The sequence below is a fragment of the Ostrea edulis genome, chromosome 5 (assembly GCF_947568905.1).
Source record: "Ostrea edulis chromosome 5, xbOstEdul1.1, whole genome shotgun sequence".
Classification (NCBI taxonomy): Eukaryota; Metazoa; Mollusca; class Bivalvia; order Ostreida; family Ostreidae; genus Ostrea; species Ostrea edulis.
In genome coordinates, this window is record NC_079168.1 from 1,366,257 (window position 1) to 1,373,169 (window position 6,913).

The 6,913-nt window shown below is 39.8% G+C and overlaps 1 long non-coding RNA gene across 1 annotated transcript in view; it reads right to left on the bottom strand.

Moving 5' to 3' along the window:
• Positions 1–4,689: 4,689 nt before the first annotated feature.
• Positions 4,690–6,913, bottom strand: part of LOC130055193 (uncharacterized) — a 72,805-nt gene continuing 70,581 nt past the window's right edge. The window contains exon 9 of the long non-coding RNA XR_008803479.1: positions 4,690–4,788. This is a non-coding gene — a long non-coding RNA (uncharacterized LOC130055193). The remainder of the gene's footprint in view (positions 4,789–6,913) is intronic.

The following is a 6,913-nucleotide window of genomic DNA, read 5'->3' on the forward strand; positions in this document are numbered from 1 at the left end:
CGTGTTGTTGTTACATACCGTGTTGTTGTTACATACCGTGTCATTGTTACATACCGTGTCGTTGTTACATACCGTGTCATTGTTACATATCGTGTCGTTGTTACATACCATGTTGTTGTTACATACCATGTCGTTGTTACATATCATGTTGTTACATATCGTGGCATTGTTACATACAGTATCATTGTTACATACCGTGTCGTTGTCACATGCCGTCTCGTTGTTACATACCGTATCGTTGTCACATGCCGTCTCGTTGTTACATACCGTATCGTTGCTACATATCGTCTTGCTCTTATATAATGTCTCAATCTTACATACCGTGTCGTTGTTAAATACCGTGTCATTGTTACATACCATGTCATTGTTACATACCGTGTCATTGTTACATACCGTGTTGTTGTTACATACCATGTCATTGTTACATACCGTGTCATTGTTACATACCGTGTTGTTGTTACATACCGTGTTGTTGTTACATACCATGTCATTGTTACATACCGTGTTGTTGTTACATACCATGTCATTGTTACATACCGTGTCATTGTTACATACCGTGTCATTGTTACATATCGTGTCGTTGTTACATACCATGTTGTTGTTACATACCATGTCGTTGTTACATATCATGTTGTTACATATCGTGGCATTGTTACATACAGTATCATTGTTACATACCGTGTCGTTGTCACATGCCGTCTCGTTGTTACATACCGTATCGTTGCTACATATCGTCTTGCTCTTATATAATGTCTCAATCTTACATACCGTGTCGTTGTTAAATACCGTGTCATTGTTACATACCATGTCATTGTTACATACCGTGTCATTGTTACATACCGTGTTGTTGTTACATACCATGTCATTGTTACATACCGTGTTGTTGTTACATACCATGTCATTGTTACATACCGTGTCATTGTTACATACCGTGTCATTGTTACATACCATGTTGTTGTTACATACCGTGTCATTGTTACACACCGTCTCGTTGTTACATACCGTGTCATTGTTACATACCGTGTTGTTGTTACATACCGTGTTGTTGTTACATACCGTGTCATTGTTACACACCGTCTCGTTGTTACATACCGTGTCATTGTTACATACCGTGTTGTTGTTATATACCGTGTCATTGTTACATACCGTGTTGTTGTTACACACCGTGTCATTGTTACATACCGTGTCGTTGTTACATACCGTGTTGTTGTTACACATCGTGTCATTGTTACATACCGTGTCGTTGTTACATACCGTGTCATTGTTACATATCGTGTCATTGTTACATACCGTGTCATTGTTACATGCCGTCTCGTTGTTACATACCGTGTCATTGTTACATACCGTGTTGTTGTTACATACCGTGTTGTTGTTACATACCGTGTCATTGTTACATACCGTGTCATTGTTACATACCGTGTCATTGTTACATACCGTGTCATTGTTACATACCGTGTCATTGTTACACACCGTGTCATTGTTACATACCGTGTTGTTGTTACATACCGTGTCATTGTTACACACCGTCTCGTTGTTACATACCGTGTCATTGTTACATACCGTGTTGTTGTTACATACCGTGTTGTTGTTACATACCGTGTCATTGTTACACACCGTCTCGTTGTTACATACCGTGTCATTGTTACATACCGTGTTGTTGTTACATACCATGTCGTTGTTACACACCGTGTCATTGTTACATACCGTGTTGTTGTTACACATCGTGTCATTGTTACATACCGTGTCGTTGTTACATACCGTGTCATTGTTACATACTGTGTCATAGTTACATACCGTGTCGCTGTTACATACCGTATCGTTGTTACATACCGTTTCATTGTTACATAACGTGTCGTTGTTACATTGATTGATTGTATCTTGCTTAATGTCTCGCTCGATAATTTTTCACTCATATAGAGACTTCACCAAGACAGGTGAAGGGCTTCAAATTTGGGCCTATGCTCGGCACTTACGGCCATTGAGCAGTGAGGGTTCTTTAGCGTGCCACACCTACTGTGACACAGAACATCCGTTTTTAAGGTCATCTCCGAGGACCCGTGACATTCACACCTGATGCCGAGCGTTTGACTATGAAACTATCACTACCCATTTTAACGACTTGGGTCTGTCGCGGCCGGGATTCGAAGCCCCGGCCTACCGCATGCGGAGCGAACATTCTAACCTCTCGGCCACCGCGGCGGTGTGTCGTTGTTACATAATGTGTCATTGATACAAACCGTGTCGTTGTTACTTACCGTGTCATTGTTACATACCGTGTCATTTTTACATACCGTGTCGTTGTTACTTACCGTGTCGTTGTTACATACCGTGTCGTTGTTACATATCATGTCATTGTTACATACCGTGTCATTGTTACTTACCGTGTCATTGTTATACACCGTGTCATTGTTACATACCGTGTCATTGTTACATACCGTGTCATAGTTATATACCGTGTCATTGTTACATACCGTGTCATTGTTACTTACCGTGTCATTGTTACATACCATGTCATTGTTACATACCGTGTCATTGTTACATGCCGTCTTGTTGTTACATACCGTTCATTGTTACATACCGTGTCATTGTTACATACCGTCTCGTTGTTACATACCGTTCATTGTTACATACCGTGTCATTGTTACATACCGTCTCGTTGTTACATACCGTTCATTGTTACATACCCTATTGTATCAGAACGGATCTGCCTAAGAGCAGGCATGTAGAATCAGGGGATGAGGGTATCCCCTACATTTCGACAACGATTATTTCCAGATATTCCAATGTGCCTATAATTAAGGAATTTTGCTGCACCAGAGAAATTTGATGTGGGTGAAAAGTGGAGGATATGTACAATATTTTGAAATTAAAATCTTTGAAATCTACTTTATTTAGTCAAACAATGCAGTTTTAGTTGATACCAAACTGAGAAAAATTTATGAACCCTGAGGGACTCGAACCCGCAATCTACAGTTCAGCAGTCGACGTGCAAATCTACTGAGCTACTCAGCTATGCAATGATTATTTAAATGAATAGGCAAATATTGCTGATATTTATATTTTAAAAGGAAGTCAGCCATCAAGACGATGTAGAGCACCCCTTAAATGACCCCTCTCTGCTATTTCTTAAGGACAACCCACTATTTCATTCAATTCGAACCAAAACCTAACTATAGATTTAAAATAAAGAATGTTAGGATTATAAACCTTTTGGAAATATTTTACCCAATATTCTTCGTAGTTTTTCAGTTGTTTCTGCTCTCAATTCAATGGTCAAAATCTGTCATCTTTTATGAGAACTTCCCAGGGTGAGGTGACATAATATATAACAATGGGGGAAAAAATTGTGAGCGAATGCGTTTTTAAAATTCCATTTTTTCAACTCGAAAGCGCTGTAGCTTTTCCGCGGCTAAAGCAATGACACTATTGCGTCATAGGCGGCTTGATAGGAGAAGTTTTCTAAATATTCCCATGAAAAACTCTTACCTCTTATTGTGGCCTCTGACCGTCTCACCTTACACCCGTGGTCCTGATTTTTAACTACCCCGGGTCCTTATTTTTAACTACCCCGGGTCCTGATTTTTAACTATCCCGGGTCCTTATTTTTAATTACCCCGGGTCCTAACTTTTAACTACCCTGGGTCCTGACTTTTAATTGTCCAGAGTCCTAACTTTTAACTATCCCACGTCCCGACTTTTAACTACCTCAGGTCCTGACTCTTAACTTCTCCGGGTCCCGACTTTTAACTACCCCGGGTCCTGACTTTTAGCACCTGTAGATATTTATATAGCACGACTAATCATGGACCGTCTGTTGTTTTTAACGGTGCATCTCTATAATTCTCACGTAAAACTTTTAGTCCCTATTGTGGCCCCACCCTATTTCATTGGGGGGGGGGGGGGGGGGGGGGGGGGTAGTATGGAGAAACAAATCTACCTAGGGATTAACCATGGTTTTTGTCTACACTTGAAGAAAATTCTAAACAAGAGATATTTGTAAAACACATATGCCCCCATGGTGCAAAATTGAAAAGAGTTATACACACACCTCATATAATTGACAGTAGTATCATCAATTCCAAATATTGAGCAGACAATATCTTCCTATGTCAAAAGTGGATTGACCATGCGACCTAAAAATAAATAGGGGTTATCTACTCCTTTTGCTGTAACAATGAACCAAGTTTGGTGTCAATAAAGCAAATAATTCTGAAAATATAGGAGTCAATATATTACTATGTCCAGTTCAACCATTGACCTTTAACCACGTGACCTCAAAATCAATAGGAGTCATCTTCTCCTGAAGATTTACCAATGTACTAAGTTTGATGTCTGTCAAGCAAAGGGTTCTCAAGATATTAAGTGGTCAGTATATTACTGTGTCCAGTTTGACCCTTGACCATGTGACCTCAAATTCAATTGGGGTCATCTTCTTCTGAAAATGTAACAGTGTACCAAGTTTGATGTCTGTCAATTAAAGGATTCTCGAGAAATTGAGCTGACAGTATATTCCTATGTCCAGTTTGACACTTAACCTTTGACCATATAGCCTCAAAATCAATAGAGGTCATCTTCTCATCAAGATGTACCAGTGTACCAGGTTTAATGACTGTCAAGCAAAGGGTTCTCAATATATTGAGCGGACAGTATATTTCTAAACTATTTATGAAGTAAAACTCAAACACGCAATACAGGATAAGCTCGCATACGCGAGTACAACAGAAGTTTAATCCTACACGTGTAAATGTACATAGATATCCGGAGGTTCATTGTTCCACTCAACTCAATCTACAACAGAAAAAAAGAGCAATAATACAAAAACATGTAACGTATTTCATGTCATTTCCTCACTAGAGGGCGCAGCAAGCTTCACTCACACTTCAAAACTACACAGGTAATTTACCTATTGTTTACCTGTATACAGGTAAGTCTCGCATTTACAGGGAATGAATAATATGAAAGTGAAAGCTTGAGTGACGAGCCCTCTGGTAAGACAATGATTTCAATAAGCAATGTAATCTTATTCACGGATAAAAGAAATAGCTGGCGTGTGGATTCAAATTGTTGAATTTTAAAACAAACTTTGAGTGCCATTAAAACGACAGGAACACTTCAATCCCGGATATATGGTATCCGATCATTTCTAATTAGCTCTATATTTACATTTCCGAAATCAGTCGCATATCATTTCAACACACACCCCAGTCCGTGAGGATCCTGGATAGAATAGATCCCTAGTAGCCCTTGCTTGTCGCAAGAGGTGACTGAATGAAGCGGTCATTCGGATAAGAACGCAAAAAATGAGGCCCCTGTCACAGCAAAGATTCCTCCCTTTTCAAATGCCATAAGCTCCGAGCATAGGCCCAAATTTCGCTGCCCTTCGTCGGCAATGGTAATATCTCTATACTATATGAGTGAGAAATTCTCGAGAGGGACGCCGAGACAATATACCCCCTCCCCCCAGGAAAACCAAAACTAGGTGAAAGGTGAAGACAGCGAATACTAATCAATCTCATAACCACTATACAAACAATACAAAATTGAAAATAGAGAGATGTGCAAACACGGACCCCTGGATATACCAGAGATGAAATCAGGTACCTAGGAGGAGTGAGCATCCCCTGTCGACCGGTCACATCCGCCGTCAGCCCCATATCCCGGAGTTATCCGTAGTCAAAATTAGTGTGCCAAGAACGGCCTAAGAATCGGTATGAAACAAGTGAGACAGAATTTAACCCAATGTATTATAGCTCTACACATGTGAGAATCTCCTAAAGTCTATAAAATTCTGATCAGCGTGTTCAATTTATTGTCAGTAAGTTTATTGTCAGTATACAGAAAAGTTTGTAAAATTCCGCTACGGTCCCTCCGATGAGACCGCAAAAAACCGAGGTCCCATGTCGCAGCAGGTGTGGCACGATAAAGATCTCTCCCTGCTCAATGACCATAAGCGTCGAGCATAGGCCCAAATGTTGCAGCCCTTCACCGGCAGTGGTGACGTCTCCATATGAGTACAATATTCTCGAGAGGGACGTAAAACAATTTTCAATCAATCAATCTGTTTAGCGTGTTAAGTTTATTGTCAGTATACAGAAAAGTCTGTAAAATTCTGATTAGCTTGTTAAGTTTATTGTCAGTATACAGAAAAGTCTGTAAAATTCTGATTAGCTTGTTAAGTTTATTGTCAGTATACAGAAAAGACAGTTCTGATTGATATACACAATTTACAGTAACAGTATGTAGTTTTCTGTTTATCACAATAATACAGACTGTTTCTACTCTCTAAAAATCCAACTCCCTCTACTTCCGCCACTGTGTAGGTACTTCCACCTGTTAACTCCCTCTAGATCCCCCACTGTGTAGGTACTTCCACCTGTTAACTCCCTCTAGATTCACCACTGTGTAGGTACTTCCACCTGTTAACTCCCTCTAGATGCACCACTGTGTAGGTACTTCCACCTGTTAACCCCCTCTAGATCCGCCACTGTGTAGGTACTTCCACCTGTTAACTCCCTCTAGATTCACCACTGTGTAGGTACTTCCACCTGTTAACTCCCTCTAGATCCGCCACTGTGTAGGTACTTCCACCTGTTAACTCCCTCTAGTCAATTATCTATCCCACACACGGGGAATAATTTACCTGTATAGTACAATGTTGAACATCATATTGACCTTGGAATATGTAACCGTCAATTTCTACCTATCTTTCTATCCATTGGGTAGAATTAGGACAGTGTGATTAATTTTATTTATTTTATGATACAGGGAGTAAATTATAATTAATTTGATGTTGCTATACGGGACTGTCAGACGTTTGATTTTGTCTCTAAACGTTAACAATGTTTCGCTTTAATGTTTTAGAATAAATTATACATGCAAGTTTTTTTGGAATTTTACACGGGATAATAGCGAG